The 18,429-nt window shown below is 41.8% G+C and overlaps 1 protein-coding gene across 1 annotated transcript in view; it reads right to left on the bottom strand.

Annotated features, from left to right (window-relative positions):
• Window positions 1–18,429, bottom strand: part of NAV2 (neuron navigator 2) — a 689,797-nt gene that overhangs the window by 589,972 nt on the left and 81,396 nt on the right. The gene's annotated exons all lie outside the window — the stretch shown is intronic.

Raw genomic sequence — 18,429 nt, 5'->3', positions numbered from 1 at the left:
AATGGCAAACTGATCTCTTGTACTGTTACTGCTTACAGCTTTGCTACTAATTTCAACAGAGTTGGGTTTCTTTATTTAGCAGAGTCAGCTGTGATACTAACAGCAAGAATTCCAGAAAAGAAAAATGTTTTCCTTCCTTTTTGAATTCCTTCTTTTAAAAATGTTTTAAATAAAACAACAAAAGTGGCATTTAGTTGATAAATATACAAGCAAAGCAGTGGAATGTGAGTATTTTTGTAATAGACACTTCTGATAAACATTCCAATCCCTTCTATGTATGGGCCTTCCAATTAAGCATAACAGTTTTCTAAAACTATTAGCTAAAGGAACGAGGTATGTATTATAACCTTCAAGTTACATTTTGAAAGAGAGAGAGAGACTGACTGATTCTGCAAAACTTAGTAACCCCAATTAATTACCGTCCTGCCAATCCATTAATAGTATTGGGACTGATTCTCCTCACACTCTAGTGAGAATCAGAGGTAACTCCACTGAAGTGGATGGACTTAAACAGGTGTAAATGAAAAAGCTGTAAATTAAAGAGCAGAATCAGGCTCATTGCTAGAAGCTCAGGATATCAGATGATTTCTGATATTTCATGTAGAACTTGTATCACTCCCAACAGCTGAGCAAATATCCTGTCTCTAATGTACTGGAATGTTTAGAGGGGTGAGCGAGAGGATCTCTTTCTTAAAAAAGCAGCCCCCAGAAAGGAAAAGCTAGAGAACCACTGAGTGAACATAGCAGTGCTGATTATCTGGGATTGAACAGTGTTATTGCTGGATGTAAAGTGATACCAAGTTTCAGTTTCCCTTTCCATGCTTTGTTATGATTTTCTTTAGGAAAATAATTTCAGAAAATAAAGATGGGGGCAAAAGCGATCCCATTAGCTCTTGTTATGCGGGTGTGATGACATCTTGCTAGTTCACACTGGCCTAAGCACTGGGTGTGGAATTCAGTAATTGCAGCTCAAACTCAATTATTTTCTTTGATCATGAAAAGAATATGATTTTGACGCATGTATGGCACCACTGGGAAGAACTGCTGTTTCTCACTCTTAAACCACCCTTTCTCTCCCCATTCCTCTTATGCTGCCCAGGAGAATGCTGCAGGGTTCTCAAAAACCAGGTATCAGTCAAAGTGAGTGTGAAGCGAAGGGTGGAGTTAATAGAAGAATGAAATAGGTAAATTTACATAACACCCTTTTCGCCATGGTCCATGTAACTTCACCAACACTAAATGCCTTGCTTGGAAGTTACAGCATGAGTCTTGCCCTTTTAGAACACTGGTAGCTCATCTGCTCTGGAAGACTTATTCCGTCTGGCTGAGAATGACCCTATTTATATGGCTCTGTTGCACCTCAAGCAACTGACAAAAGGAGCCTCTTAGCTTAGAGAGAGATATTAGGGAAGTTGCAGTCATCCAGCAGCAGGGTGAGTGCTGCATATGTCGCTGTTCACAGAGAAGGGAATACTAAGAATGAAGTGACAGATCAGAGGGTTAGAAGGAAGAAAAATACTTGAAGATTAACCCCAGTCTCACTTGTATGATGCCTTAAAAGAAATCAGTTGTCAAAAGTAACTTCTCAGCCACACATGGCAATCTCTCTCCCACTCTGAGCATTGTGTGTGACACACACACAATCAATTACACAGAGTGTCCTTCTATCAATGCAGTTTTTTAATGCAGAATAAAGCGCACAGAGTAAACGATCCAGTCTGTAGAACAGTGTTTCCCAACCGAGGTTCCATGGACCATCATCAGGGGTTCAGCTAGAAATCGTGGAATAAACAACACTGGGCAGGGCCTGACGCATCTGTCACGCCCTTCGCCTCCCGCCCTGGAGCTCGGCTGACTTCTGCACCACTCAGCCGGGCCACCACGCAGGAGCAAGCAGCCATTTGGGCTCCACGAGTGAGAGGCAGGAGGAGGAGGAGATTTGAAAAAAAATTAGATAATACAAAAAAAAGACAGGAAAAATACTCCAATTTTTTTTCTTACAATGTAAGCTCACACACACATCCACCCACCCACCAGCTCTTTACAAAAAAATTTTCTTGAAAAATTTTTAGCAGTAATTGACTTGCTCTCCCCGCTGTCAGCTTTTTTTGGCCAAGCAAACGTTTTCCTAGGTAGGGGTTCCTCGGGATATGAAAAATTTTAGGGGTTCCTCCATGGAGAAAAAGGTTGGGAATCACTGCTGTATAATGAAAAAATGGAAATAGCAGCTATAGAACAAGTGATCCTACTCAAAGTGTCAAAGAAATCCATTTTATTGTCGGTTTAGAGCAGATTTTCTTAAATGTTTGTACGTATCCAAAAAAAAAAAAAAAGCCACACACACACACACACACACACACACACACACACACACACACACACTCACTCTCATTGGTAATTCCCTAATGGAAAATGTAATGTATTTGTGCTATCAATGATAAGAACATCTTGAAACTTTTTTTCTCCTCACTCTCTACACTCTAAATGCTTTGTAATGGTTTCACTTTTCAATGATAAATTATCTCTTCCCAGCTTTCAATAATATCTTCTCAGCTTTGACTGAACATGCATACTATTCTACTGAAGGCTTCTTGAGCATCACCAAGCAACTAAAAAAAATAGACGTTAAAAAAAATCAAAGCACTAAAAAGTCTAATAGTGGTCACAGTGAATCTGCAATTTTCTGGTACATCATTCTGCATCAGATGGTCCCAAATGGTGGATTACTCATCTCCAAGAGAGAGCCATCTGCTCTCAGCATGACCATTCATAGAATCTGCACAGCAATTTACCTTTTTTGCAAGACTTAAGGAAAAATCAAATAAAGGTCTCTTAAAATGGCAAAGCCAGTAAATAGTATGAACTGCTAAACTTAGAATGATTGCAGAGATAAACCCTTTGCACTGCTTCTGAATGTTTAACTTCCATTAGCTATCTTCTGACACGCATAACAGTGCCATTTGGCATGGAAGAAACAATGGATAAATCGACAGAAAAAAATCAATATTTGCAATGAGATCACAGCATGAAAAATATTTCCTACACCTTAAAAAACACCACATACATAGAGAGGCATCTTTGCTCGGTTATCCAAAACAGTGAGAAGGTGTAAAGACTATCCATTCACCTATTTGGCATACAGTTATGACGATTTATTAAAAAAACCAAACTCAATCATCCTATACTCCTGAAAACAAAGTCCATATTCTCCTTTTACCTTGTTTTTATACCAATGCAGCCCTGCTGATTTCAGTACCATTATTCAATATTTACACCAAATTGGTGCAAAACACAATAAGCCCAAGGAATTCAATTCTGCAAGTTCTACTCAAATCATAGCTGCATGTACTGGTAACATCCAGAGCGCTATCCCCCAAAACCGTATCCGTTTGACAAGCAATTCAATGTAATCTATATGGAAAGTTATTTCCCATCCTTTGCCCCATCTCCAAAAGGCATATTGTAACATTTTACTACTTACAATAATAATGGCTTCATGAAACTCAGAAAACAAGTTTAGCAGAGTGGTCACACTGATTCCTCAAGGAATGCAGAGTAGAATTCAGGTTTCACCCAAAACCATTTTTTGGCCCCATGCATTTCTTTCCCAAAAAGTTCCTCACATCTTTAATTCAGTGGAAAAGTTTATACAAAAAACCCAACACACATTTTGGCAAAAAATTGCTCCTAGGTGAAATTCCTCCATTAATTTCAATGGTATTACTCCTAAGAGGAACTGTAATCAATCAGTACTTTCTGGCCAAGATTTTCAAGTAATTGGTGATTTTCGGTGCTATTTTTAAGATTCTTTACAAGAGCTTAATCTTCAGAAAGTGCTGTGACCCAGAGAGACCCTCAGTGCCAACTGGCAGAGAGTGCACCAAATCATGCATCACACAAGGCCTGATGCACTCATTGCCCCAACACTCCTTTGTCATAATATGCATCTAAAAAATGTGTGTGTAAGGTATTGTATGTCAAACTGTTAACATACTAATTACTAATATTATTGTGCCGTATGTGTACAAGAGGGGCATAACAAATTATAGATCTGTGCATGCTTTAAGACCATGATAACAGTGCATGACTAGTGCTCCCTAAACAAAGGAATACTGTTTTGTCTGCTTGTGTCCAGTGTAAATTGAACATGTGGTGGCCAAAAATAATAAAAGTATATTTTACATATACAAAGCCATCAAATTAAGAAGCAGGAAACAGGACCACCTACAGAGGATGGAGGCTCTACCCCCAGGAAGCCTTACTGGCTCTCGAAACAGAGACAATGGACTTTGGGAAATAAGTAGAAACTAAAACCCATTTTGGCATCTATCAGTCATGTGGCATAAAAGGCCAGAGTTGTTAAAATCTAGAAAGGTGAGTCCTTCATCCAAAGGAAGTGAAGTCTGTGGGAACCAGCTACAGATTAGAAACCAGTTTAGAGACAGACTGCAACTTACTGAGGCTGAATTTTAGGCATTAGGAAGCATGTTCAGTTTATAACCTTCCATATCTTTCACTCTTACTGGAAATCACAACCTACATTTAGTGCCCTACTAAATGCACAGTCCATTCTGGTCAATTTCACAGTTAGAAGGTTTTAATATTGGTCAAATTCATGATTCCAGATGTTTACATCTGAAGTGATAGTGTTATAACCATAGAGACCTGACCCAAAATAGGATTGTGGGGGGAGAGAGGTGCACAGTAGTTGTAGAAGGGTCCCAAGATTGCCATTCTCCCTTCTGTGCTGCCAGGATCTCCCCAAGCAGTTTGTAGTCCATGCCAGAGACAGATTAAGGCAGAGGCCCCCAGTCAATTTGGGGGGCCCCTAGGAAAAATAGGTGCCCAACCCCAGAAAAAGCTCCTGGGCAGAAGCCTCTACTGGATCACTCCAAGTCCCAAGCCCCAGCTGGAGTGGCTGTGGGATACAGAAACTCCAAGCCTGGGCTGCCCTAGTGTCATCTGGCAGAGGCACAAACTCCAACCCTGGGAGGAGCTGCTGGGGAGCAAGCCCCAAACTTGGCACTTGGAGCCACAGCAAAAGCTGAGCGAGAGGGTGAGTGGAAGGGGAGAGGCCAGAGGCCAGGCTGCCCTCGTGTGTAGGATGGGGGGAACCTGAAGCCCACAGCTCCCCTGGCTAAAGCAGCAGAGGGCAGAAGTCTAGAGTCTGAGAAGTCCAGGCTGCAGCTGCCAAGAGCAGAAGCGCCCACAACCACAAGAGGAGACAGCGACAAGTGTCCAGGCTGCCCACTACCAGACTCAAAAGCCCCTGCCTAAAGGAAGCCACTAAAAGAGGAAGTCCCAAGCTTGTGGCACTTAGAGCTCAGCTCCCCAGTTGCTGCAGTACAGAACTGAGGGAATACCCATTTCTGCACAGCCTCTGAAGGAGGGTCTGATCTCCCTACCAAGAGCAGCCATGCCATGCCAAGGAGTGACAAGCCTTGTGCCTTCTCTGCTTCTGGGAGCCTGGGGCTCCTAACTGCTAGTCCAGCCACGCTGGGGAGATCAGATTTCATGGGGGAGGACTGATTTCATGGTCTGTGACATGTTTTCTATGGCCATGAAATTGGTAGAGCCTTATCTCTGCTCCTTGCTGATACACTTCCTCTTGTTTTATTACAATACCATCTCAGTGCTATTATATTGAAGTAAAGTGTAGGCCTTCTGCCGGTCTCCCAGGATTATGTACGATTTAGGAGGCAGCTAACTTCAGTGAGTGTCTAGTGAGAGGGGACTGGATGCTGCAGACACATCTTAGGGGAACTCAAGAATTAGGCAAGGTAAGATTTGGACTTGCAGAGTCCTGTGTGTAGAGCTTACTAGGAGAGTAGACAGGCTTATATGTGCGCCCCCTCTCCATCCTCCCCCCCAATGCAGACTGCTGAGCAGCAGCAAAGCTCTCACTTTTAGTACAGCTTTCATGCCCAGGTACTCCAAACAAGTAGTCTCAAGTGCTCAGTGTCCACTTTCCAAAAAGAGGCCAGACTTGCTTGACATATCTCCAAGTAGGAAACAAAATTGTGGGACCCAAAATCATTTGAGACTTCTCCAGGCCTGTCTTGTCAAATTTCCTCAGGTGTCCTTCTTACTAACACCCAGTGAGATCATTTCATTGCTAACTTCACTCCCTTCCCTGACGTCCTTGGAGAAATTCTAGATTTTCTTCAATAGAAACACCCCAATTCATAACCAAATTTTCCCTCTTTTTTCCCATCCATATGTGGAATAAATGTTACATGCACCAAGGCATCTGTAAATGTGCACCACCAGTAAAAACACATGCTGCCAGCTGTGGGTGCTCTGCTTATCAGCTGGTCAGCATTTGAATCTCACCTGTGTACTTGGGCAGCCACTCGGGATACAGAGAACACTGTTCATACCTAACACTGTTCATAAACTGCCTCGGAAAAGGAAAAAAGTGCAAGGTTGGTTTTATCCCTTAAATCTTCACTATGGCTCCAAGGTATCAAAGATTAAGTATCGCTGATGAGGATCTTCATTTGGGCATGGCGGGGTGCCAAACAACTTGTATTGAAGAGAAATTTTCTAGATGTAAATACTCTGAAAACAGGAAATAGCGTGTAATTTCGTCAGCAAGGCCTCTGGCTACTAAATAGTTTTAGCAAGTTCTGGTGCTAACAATGCCAGTACCCATCCTCATTGTGAAGCTACAAATTGCTCACCTTGGCTGACAAAAGTTTAATAATAAAGAAAAAAGTCGCCTTCTAAAAGTACTTAATTAACTCTTCCTAAAATTATCCCTATGTCTTATGCCTGAAAAATCCCTATGGTACAGTATCAGCATATAGCAAAGTACAGGTTGGCCCTCCCTCGTCCAGTACCCTTGGGATCTGAGCGATCCCGGATGAGGGAATTGGCCATACAAGGGGAAGTCTCCTGTTACCAGCCACTCAGCCCACTGCCCCTCCAGCTGCTGGTCTGTCTGCAGGCCAGCCCTAACCTTAGCTTTGCTGCTGGCTAGCCAGGCACTCCAACTTCATTGCTGAATGGCAGGTTGTCTGACCCATCTGCAGCAGCCCCAGCCCCACTCCTGCGTAGCACATAACCCCAGCCACTCTGATTCTACCAGGCTGCTGCGGCTGGCTTCCTCTCCCAGGCTGCTGCAACCACAGCCCCAGCTCCAATATTGGCAGTGGGAAGCCCTAATCACTCTGCCAGTACCTGAGCTACGGTGGCCCCACCACCTCCCAGACTGACGAAGCCCAGCCAGATTCCTCCCTTTGGCTGCTGTGGTCTGGGCCCCACTGCCAGGTGGCAGACAGTCCTGATCACTCTCCTACTCGGCTTCTGTGGCCCCACTGCTAGCAGACGGGCAGGGTTGCACAGGGCTCCCAGCTGCTGCCCCGGTGTGCTCTCATTCCGGAACATCCATGGTTATGGCAGACCATGGATATTGCTGGAAGAGAGAACCCCGGATTTGGGAAGTGCAACACATAGAATATCAAAATGGAAAATTAGGCAAGTAAAGGAAAAAAAAAAAAAAGAGCGGCAAGACCAATAGTGAGCACAATGTGCAGCATACTAAGAGAGACTTTGTGGTACAGGTCTTATTCAATATCCCTTCATTCAAAGGAAGTTTTTCCATTTATTTCCTAAGACAAGATCAGTCACTATGGGTATGTCTACACTTGCACCCTCTTTCGAGAGAGGAATGCAAGTGAAGACATTCGAAATTGCAAATGAAGCCGGGATTTAAATATCTCGTGCTTCATTTGCATATTCGCATTATGGCGCTATTTCGAAACAACAGACCCTGTTAAGACGTGGTTATTTCGAGACATGGTTATTCTCTCGAAATAACCCTTATTCCTCATACAATGAGGCTTACCAATTATTTTGAGAGATGGGTTTTCTCCCGAAATAACCGTGTCTTAACAGCGTCTGTTATTTCCAAGTAGTGCTATTTCGAAATAGCACCATAATGCAAATGTGCGAATGAAGCACGGGATATTTAAATCTCAGCTTCATTTGCAATTTCAAAGGTCTTCATTTGAATCCCTCACTCGAAAAGAAAGGACTAAGGCCTTGTCTCCGCTATGAGATGAAGTCAAATCTATTAAGGTCAATTGGATGGAAGAACAGCAAGACTGCGGACAGCTCGCTGCAGGCAGGATTGAGCCCAGGAAAAATTGCCAAAAGACACTGCAGCTGGCTGGCTGGAAGAGCATCAGGACCATGGACAGGTCAGTGTGGGCAGGTTGAGCCCCAGAACTTCGCCAGAGCAGAGAAGGGTATCATGATGGGCTCTGCTGGTCTGGTTGAAGACTGAGCCCAGGAGAGGGCTGTCGAAAGGACCCCAAGTAAGGGTACCAAGATGGGTCTCACTGGGCAGTTAAAGAGGGCAGAGTTTCTGGGGAAGAGTCTTGGTGCTAAAGCCGCAGCCAACGGCCAGGTAAAAAATACTAGTGACTGCATACCCTGGAAGGGGGTGACTATTCGTGACTCGGTCAGATGGCTGAGTCACTGAAGACATGTTGAAAGAACTATTAACTGGCGGGGGGGAGGGGAGAGAAGAGAGCACTTGAGAGGTAGGTGCCACCCCATTGTAAGAAAAGAATGAAAAGCAGGCTTGCACCCAATCAAAAAAGGGGCACGTCACCAAATTCAAAACTGAGTGATTGCTGGCACATATTGGCCAGAAAGAGGAGACATACACTAGGCAGGTGCCAACATGACACACTGGACTATAAGGGTAAGTTTACATGCACAGCTATTTCGGGATACCACAGGTATCCCGAAATAGCTACCCCATGTCTACACGAGCCGCCCATTATTTCAAAATATTTTTTAAACAGGCATGCTTCAGCATCCTGGTAACCCTCATGCCTTGAGAGTTAAGGGATCTCTCAAAATACCACGTTTTGAAATTTGGTGCTGTGTAAATGCGCCAAATTTCTAAATAGATTTGAAATAAGATATGTAATTTGCATTGTGCAAATTGCTTATCATATTTCGAGTTTAGAGAGCTGTGTAGATGCACTCTAAAAGAGCAGTTTCTTCTTCAGCTAAGGCAAAGCAGCCAGCCCTTTGACTCTGGTGGTGGTGGTGAGAGATCTTGACCTGAGAATTTGATGAGCAATGTTGCTGCAAAGTCGTGGTAAAGATTAAATGATAAGGAGTCTGATGGCACCTTAAAGCCTAACAACTTTATTATGGTACAAGCTTTTGTGAGTTGTAGTTCACTTCATCAGATGCATTAAGTGAAAGAAAAAGAAACAGATGGTAGAGATACAGAGATGGGTGTGTTACATAACAGCTCATTTGATCAGGGTGGATGTGGCTAAGCAGGTAAGAATACCTGTAGTGGAAAATTGCTTATTGTAATGAGCGTTATCTCCAGTCACTATTCAGGCCCATTCTGATGGTGTCAAGTTTGCATATGAACTCCAGCTCAGCAATTTACTTTGAAGTCTGGTTTTGAAGGGGTTTTTTTGCTTGAGAATGACAACTTTTGAGTCTGTCATTCTGAGTCCAGGAAGATTAAAATGTTCTCCCACCGGTTTTTAAATGTTACTATTCTTGAGGTCTGATTTGCATCCATTTATTTTGTTGTGTAGAGACAGTCCAGTTTGTCCAATGTACATGGCAGAGGGGAACTGCTGACACGGGATGGCATATCACAGTAGCTGTGCAGGTGAACAAGCCTTTGATGGTGTGGCTGATGTGGTTAATTCCTATGATGGTGTCACTAGGTTACATGTATGGACAGACTTGGCAACAGGGTTTATTGCAGAGATTGTTCCTGGATTAGAGTTTCTTTTGTGGGGTGCATGGTAGGTGGAATATGTTTCAGTTCAGGGGGCCTGTCTGGAAGCAAGGATTGGCCTGCCTCCTAAGGTCTGTGAGACTGAGGGATGGCTGTAGATTCCTCATGATGGGTTTGAGAGGTTTTAGCTTGGGGAAATGGAAGGCAGGACCATGCAAAGCACATGTTGTGGGACAAATTTGGGACTGGGAGTATTTTGGAGGTCAGCCTGGTAGAAGCCATCTGGTGGAAGCCAGAATGTAACTGACAAACTTCTGGGCTCATGATGGCTGAACCGGACTGCAGCGATATCCAGGAACTCTGTGAGCAGCTCTGGATTGGAGCTGCAGCAGTGAAGTATTGTGAAGTACCCAAAGCTACAGGGCACATGGTGACTCAGCCCCTCTCTGGTCTGGTCTGCACCCTAGACTGAGACAGGGGCAAAATTTGCTCGTCAATGCACACATCATACTGGGGGTATATCTTTAAGGCACTAAATTATTATTAAAGTTTTGGTAAATAATAAAAGTACTGTCCCCTAATGATATATACTAACAGACAGTATTGTTCTTTAAATCTCTCTAGAACCTTGACAGTATCATTTCAAAGCACTGATCAGTCATTTTATTAATCAAAATAACCACTATATGTTATGGGGGGGAAACTACCTATTTTAAACCAATATACATTCCCTTTCAGGGTAATTTTCACCTGTCTGTAGCAGGTATCACCCCCATCCTCCCACACAGCATTTCAAATGGCAGAGCTTTTGAACCAACAATGGAAGATAAAACAACAGATGTCATGAATAGGCAGAAACATATTAACAGCTAAGAATAAGTATTAACCTTACTTGTTCCTGTTTTCATTACAAATTTTCCCAGTGTGTTAATAGCTCACACAGATCCTTTGTGTTCCTTTATATTGTCTGCCTTCATAGAGGGTTCCAGTAAATACTTGTTTAGCAGCTTTACCTTATGCTCTTAACTGAGAACATCTCCATCACAAGAGAAAATTTTCCAATTTTACTATGGAATCCTTTATTAATAACCTCAAGCAAAAGCCTTTGGATTGCTGAAGGATTCAGGCCTTGTACAACTATTATTTCATTTATACAGCTGTTATCTACTGGCAATGAGCAACCCTCCCGCCTCCAACACAGCCTTTATAAAATAAAAAAATGACAATGAGCAAAAATTAGGGCTAATCATCCTACAGCATTCCTGTTGCATGCAGAGGTGATGTAGAGCATTATTTTGGAATACTATAGAACATTTAAAGAGCAAAGTTAAGGACAATTTTAGCTGCATGACAGCCAATGACCCCTTCAGTCATCAGACAAGGATTTTTCCCCCTTATGAATTTTAAATTTCAGTATTTAGAATGCTATTTCAATGATTTTATGACAGATGACACTTTGGGGTCTGAGGAGAGAGGCTAAGAGAGGTAGGAGGAAAAAAAGCACAGCATGTGAAGGGTTTTATTTCCTTTTGAGATCTTGGAGAGAGCTAATAAATATGAATGATTATTATATAATACTGGCAGCCTTTCTATTGTATCATCTATGTAAGTATCAGAATGTGCCTTACAAACGTCCATCTCTCCACTCACATGTCTCTTCCTCCCTGCTGCAAAGACAGAGACCTGATCAAGCCAAATTAGGGCCTTTTAGCCTGGTCTTGCATTTCAGGATGTGGTGCAATTTCTACCACCCTTCTAAAAAAAATGCAGCATCCACAGCCTCTCCCCCTTCAGTAACCAACACAAGCTCTGGTGAACAAGAGCAAGGAGAGAGTTTTTGCAATCTCTAAAGGTACTGAACCCTCTCCCCTGCATAGGGTCATCAGAATCAAATCCTGATTGACTTGCTCAAGGGAATGGAATGAATTACTGGCAGATGAAGGACTAGAACCCAGACTTCTTGCCATCACGTCCTGTGCTTTAGTCACCTCAGAACACTTCCTCAATTAATATTGAATGCACTGGGGAAAAAATCCCTCCTGATACACTGGTTGCAAAGTATCACTCAAAAGGAAAAAATTGATTTACCTACTTGTTTTTTTTCCCCTCTCTTGCAACTTGCCAACATGAATAAGGATTTAAATATATCCTGAACTACTTTAGGATATTTCTTCCCTTACATTTGAAGATTAGCATGTGTTATATTTAAATAGTGATGTCCAGCCTCCAATTTCCCCAATTATTCCAGTCTCTACAGCTGCCCTCAACTGGCAAACTAGCTTCTGCCAGCTACACTACTGCTGCTCTGCTGGCACTATTCCTCAAGGCCATGGGGAAAATGTGTTCCTGTTCCATGTGTTCCCAAATACTGGTGCCAAGCTTTGGACAACAGCCCTGGGCAGCAAGCCAGTTGAATCACTTCTCTTACTCCTCTGCTGCATGTGCTTGACTAAGGAAAGAGAGAAAGTCTCTGCACTGTAAAGATCAGTGTTGTGCCATATTGAAGAAATAAGACTCAAAGAAGAAGTGCACCAGTCTTGCATTCTCACTGTATGATGGGTTCCGGGAAACAGGAATGAAACATGTCCCTCCCGCCAAAGGAAATTAAAGATTGAGAAAACTAAATTTATAAATCCTGCAAATCTAGCACCCGATACTAACGTTTAAGATTTATAAAGAGGAATGTTTCACCCTACCTGCTCAGGGATTGTAATGGTTACTTGTGTGTCACATTTGCGGAGAGTAACAACTAGACTGATTATTTTGCAACTCAGCATCTGTGCTAGTATGTGGAATGTTCCGAGTCAAGATTTCAGCTAACGCTGGGTCAATTTCATAGTCAGTGATTCCGAACGTGGTCCTTATAAGAAGGTTGGTATTTTCTGAACAGAAAAATTCCCTTCTGCCATCACAGCATATTTATACGTATATTGTGCTTCATACCAAAATCAAGCTGTTTCCCCGAGTCTATTTCAACTGCCAGATGAAGGACCATAGACTGTAGCCTGACTTTGGGAATATTAACTTAAGGCAAAACAAAGAATTCAAGTTGGATTAATTACGCTTCATAGGGTAGCTAGGCACAGAAACAAACAAACAAAGGGAACAGTAACCTTTTTGGACAAGTAACAGATCACCCCATGCAGCCTGCTAGGCCTCTGATATTATCTGCATGCAAATAATAAACAGTCTGTGCTTGTCTGGCACATTGATCAAGAGAAATCTGGCATGTGTTTTTATTGTGAATAATTAGGAAAAACACTCAAAGCTGTGTTACTTCAAGGTAGCTTATTATTAGGATTGCATTGCTCTAGACATTTCACACTAAAATGGAGTGGATGAAGAACTGAAGGAGCATATTGTAATAATCATCCAGTTGAGGCAACAACTAAATCCTATTAAGTCACCTTGCTCAGCTGAGAGACTATTTCCCGACAAGCAAAGATACACGATACTAGACTGCACTTTGAAAATCCAGATATATATGAAAGGGCAGTCCCATAAGACAGATTTTCCTCTCCTTCACTTTACAGTGGTTTAAAATGTAAAGCCTTTTAAAAGTTATCGGAATGGATTACACGATTATGTGTCTGTATGCAAGTGTAGGTGAAAACACACATGTACATGCATGCACTCACATTTTGAAATAGGGGTTTGTTCAAAAATAGATGGAAGAATTGTGCATTGGAGATGAGCAAGAGGGCCCAGAGAAAATCTTGTATGTGTGTTTTGTTCCTGTCAGAACTGAAGCAGGCATCAGCGCTGCCAGCTACCATGATTTTTATCATGCCTTGCAATATATTGGGTTTCATAAAATCCCAGTCTCGAGAGTCTTGCGAACACATGAGAAGCTTTCAGAAAAGGATGGGAATGGATAAGTTTCTAGCGTTTATTTTGCAAAAATGAAGCCATGTGACCAGACTGCACACTGGAGGCTCAAAATGCAGAAGGCAAATAAAAATCCCCCAACTCTTCAAAAGTAAATCCTCATTATTATGAAGCTAGCTGAATGACTTCAAGGGCTTGACTTATGCTTTTAGAATGCTTTCAGTTAACAATACTGCTGCTTTAGGAAAGACCCACTAAGGATTCAAGAACACAGAAAAACTGCAAGAGCAGGAGAACAAGAGACAGCCTTAACGCATGATGTGCTAGAGCCATGTGTGAAAACTCAGGTCTCCAGTTTTCAAAAGGGGCCTTAACTTGGCCATCATCTGTACAATCTTAAAGGTGTGCATGTGAAAATGCTTCTATAAAGGAGCTGGGCACCCAAATCCCATTTGTCCAAGAGGGTTTTGCACCACCAGGAGATACTGCTTAATACATGCACATGGATCTTCAAAACCACCTTGCTGCCAGAGACGGATCCACTGAATAGTTTTTGGGGCAATTCAGATTAGAAAGTTCTCTCCATTCACAGTGGAAGCAGCGGTCTAAAGAGGAAATGTGTGGGTTGCTGGGTGACAAGATGCAGACTGAAGGACTGTTGGGGTAACCCTTTACTGCTCATCAGTATTGCCCTGCCCCCCCACCCCGCCCATAATAAATATGCACAATCACAATTAAAACTGTTAGTCAAAATCACTAGGCTAAGATCTGGTGCCACAGAGGAGCTTAGGGTAGAGCTTTATACTCAAGATGCCTCTAGGCCTTGTATAGATAAATATGGTAAGTTGTGATGGGGAAAGCCGTGTTATTGTAAAACCAACAAAAAATGCTCATGGTTTACGCAGTATTTCAAGCCCCTTGCTTTTACTGTGATCCCAAACTCTACTTCTGATTTCCATCAGTGAAATGTGTTTTATACTAACATCTGTGTGAAAGACTGCCTATCTTCCAAAGTGACCTTAAAAAAGCCTAAGGTGGTAGCATTTTCTAATCCCTGGTGATATGGTCCCTTAATATTAAAGGTTACATGTGCTGTCTAACCATCTCTAAATCCTTAAATACAGCTATAGTTTCTAGACATTAGATCAAAAGCTTACCTTAGTGACAAGACTTTTTAGAAAAGCAAGAAGCTGATGGGTGGAGAAATTAGATGAAGTTGCACAACTGACAACTGACTGTTCTTCAGTGCTGATTGTGAGTGACTCTTTGCTATGTAAGCTAATCATTGTGCCACAGCAGACTTAAAATTAACTAGGTAAAGGGTTCCCAGTAGTCCTTGGAAATCATCTGTTATGGCAGATATGCATTTTGCTACCTGCCTCTACACTTCAGCTGTATGACAATAACTGTTCTGTGAAAGAATTTATTTCCTCTGAGTCTGATCCAAAACCCATTGAAGCCAATGGAGATGTTTCAGTAGACTCTGGATCAGACTCTAACTAGTTACATTATGTTAGTATAGCAAAGCCAATAGCAGAATTTGGCTATGCATATTTACACAGCTAAAATACAGTAGAATTTACACACTGGTCCCAAAGGGGGAAGATACAAAATTATTAAATTTTTAGATAATTTACCACCATAAAAAGCACATTACTAAAGAGATTCACGCACATGCTAAAATATTTGTTGCTACTATTACAAAATAAAGCATTGCCTACATTTTTGTAAAATATTAAGCTAGGATCCTGTTTAGACTTTTAGTGAAAGATCATCTGTTCAGAAGGTTCCCTCAGCTCAAAGCAGAGTTGATGTGGGGGAAGGAACAGAACTATTAAACAGCTTATGTGGATAGAGGACAAAATCTGCTCTCAGTGCACTGGTTGATTCCAGTATAGCTACAGTAGATTCAAAGTAGCTAGTAACTTCAACAAATCTATTTCGGATTTACTGTGGCCATCACCAAAGTACAAAGCTATTTCAGAGATAGCCTTCGCCAATGCCCGTGATTGGTTTTGCTGATCAGAAGAGCCCCACTTACATCAATAGATAATTTGTCAAAGGCAAGCTGAATTTGGTGGCTGCTAACAGTGTAAAATGAGACAACGGCTGAATTGAGATAAAAAAGCCTTTTACTTAGGCTAAACTTTCAATTCTGAGCAGCGACCAACAGTCAATATTACCAAAAAGGCCTTTAGTGAACAAGGTGAAATGAAGCAGTAGTCAATCCAATTGTTGATGGATCAGGGTGAATAAAAATGTATTAAAAAAAATAATTAGATTTTATTTGTGAAAAAAAATCCAATTTTAAATGATCAATAAAATACTAAATCTCATTTAAAACAACACTTACAATTAAATCTCATTACAAACATGCTATACCTATAGTCTCATAAAAATGAACGAATGTTTCTACTCTGTCCAGCCTAACTACTTGCTCTTGCTTCTTTCAATTTCTGTTTCTGAGTGCACTTATTACATTTTAGTCTAAAGAAAGACACAAGGCGGATACAATTATTTTTGTTCTGTGATTATGTGATAGTAACCTTGCTCAAGCATGGCAGAGGAGTTAAGACATTGTTTTAAAGACAGAAACAATATATATGAAAGGATGGAGGCAGCATAGAAAGGAGCAGTGGAGTGTATTGGACAGAAAAACGGAAGACATTATTCAGCACACACACAGCTTTCTATATTCCCCCATGCTTTAACCACTGAAAAAAAACTGTCATGACTTCTGGGCGTAAAGAGGTATCCTATCAGGGAATATTTTGAAGTAATTCATTCTCTGGCTAAAAAAAGAGAAAACATGTCAAGTGTGAGCAGTGCAAGATGATGATGCAGGGTCTACTTGCAAGAATGAAACATCATAAGGAAAATTGTTTATTGGGAGAAAATTATGTACATTAAGATATGGATATGGCTGAGTGGATCAACTGGCTAGCTGTATTTACTTTTTGAAAAAGGAGAGGTCCTCGTATTTGAAAGTATGTCTACACTTCAAACTTGTGTATTAATCCCAGTTTAAAGACACACACCCACCCACCCACCCACCCACACACACGCGCGCTTTGACTGAAGCAGTACACTAAAGGTACAATCCTTACATATGTTAGAAATATATTTTGACAGCTAGCCCCTTCTGCCATTCACTGCTAGGGCTACCCTCTACCGTTAGCACACTAACTCTGAGTGAGCCAGCAGATACACATCTCCTCAAGATGGGACGTACACTCCCATCTCAAGGTAAAGACAAATACACTGTCAATCCAGCACTTTTCTCACAGCCCTGTATCACATTCAATTTTTTTGACCTATAAATATCAGCAAGATACAGATATGCTTGGGAAAGTACTTTCCTGTGTCTAGTATTGTCAGATAAAAAAAAAATCACGTCAGATTTATTTGCAGTCTCATAGAAAAAGTGTTTCCTAGATCCTGGGAAAAAAACATCTCAACTGCAAACATCAACTGAGGGTAATTAACGAGGGAGAGTACATAGAAAATCATTAGAAACCTTTTCCAATATAGCCTGCTCCACTGCTCAGTACTGTATATAAAGTACAAAGCACGTTATTCACACAACAATATTTATAAACCCCCTTAAACCAGAGAGGGGTTTTAAAGAGGCATTTTCAACATAGATTCTTTTAAAGAAATTTGACCGATTATGTACACCTGCAATTACAGGAAGCCAGCAGTGGAATCCTCTCAACATGTCCACCGCATAATTAGAACACATTACCCACTCCCACTGGTGATCCTGAGCCTGGCTGAAATTCTATTCTTTGGAGACTAAAGTTAAACAAGTAGTTCATGGTTTAATGAATAAAAGTGCCATTATTAGGGACAGATTGTGACTGGCCATAGGCAGGTGCTAAATAGAAGACAGGGAGGGTCAGAGACGAGCACCTGCTGAGTATGCTGAGCATCAAAACAAGAGGAATGTTAGGGCTGCCACCTGTGCCAGGCAGCCCAAAGGGCACATGGTAAGGTCCTACCCCCCCCCCCCCCTCTACACCAGCTGGCAGATTCAGAGGGGAAAGAGAAGAGGCATATGCTGCTCCTCCAGAAGGTGATACAGACGCCATACTAAGCATGCTCCTCCAGCTGCCCTGACATCTGACTGTGTCCTGTACAAGCAGAACGTTTATCTGGTGCAATGCTTCCCCACTCACTGAATGTTACAGTGACTCTCAAAGCCACAATCAAATCCTCCTTCCAAGTCGGACTGTTTTCCCACTCCAACCCCATTTTTCTTTTAAATGCAAATGTTTCTGGCTTCTAGAGATTCTCCTCTTACTGCGTTCATAAAACATCAGAGAGTGGAGAAGAATGCAACTCCCCTCATATGCTGGAAATTTCTGTTCCAGATCCAACAACATCAGTGATGACAGCCATCCATTTCTAGCAGACATGCAATACTGAACTTAACATTGGAGAGGCAGAAACTTGGTAAACAGAATACAAGGAATCTCTTCCTCTGGATCTTAACACTGCGTGTCTCTACCTCCAGACAGGGAGGTCAGGGACAAACAGGAGGAAATACTTAAACCTCTAAACCAGTCTCCTCTGCCAATGTCAGGGAATGTTGGCTGTAGTGGACAATATAAGCACTCTGATAATTATAACCCACTATTGAGGGGATTTGCTCTTCAAAGAGGACACACACACAGCTACTGATTAGTCACAGAGCATTGAAACAAAAAACAAGTTTTAACATGTCAACCTGTGGCACATTGAGCATTGCAGCAGAACTCTAGCATCTAAAATGTGACAGGCATCTTTGCAGAAAGTTGATTATTCAACCCTGAGGCCAGATTTACAGTCTAAAAAGAGAGAAGGGGGGGAATCAAAAATTGTTTTTACAGAGG

The sequence above is a fragment of the Pelodiscus sinensis genome, chromosome 5 (assembly GCF_052426305.1).
Source record: "Pelodiscus sinensis isolate ZL-2025 chromosome 5, ASM5242630v1, whole genome shotgun sequence".
Taxonomy (NCBI): domain Eukaryota; kingdom Metazoa; phylum Chordata; order Testudines; family Trionychidae; genus Pelodiscus; species Pelodiscus sinensis.
This window is presented reverse-complemented; position numbering and strand designations above follow the sequence as displayed.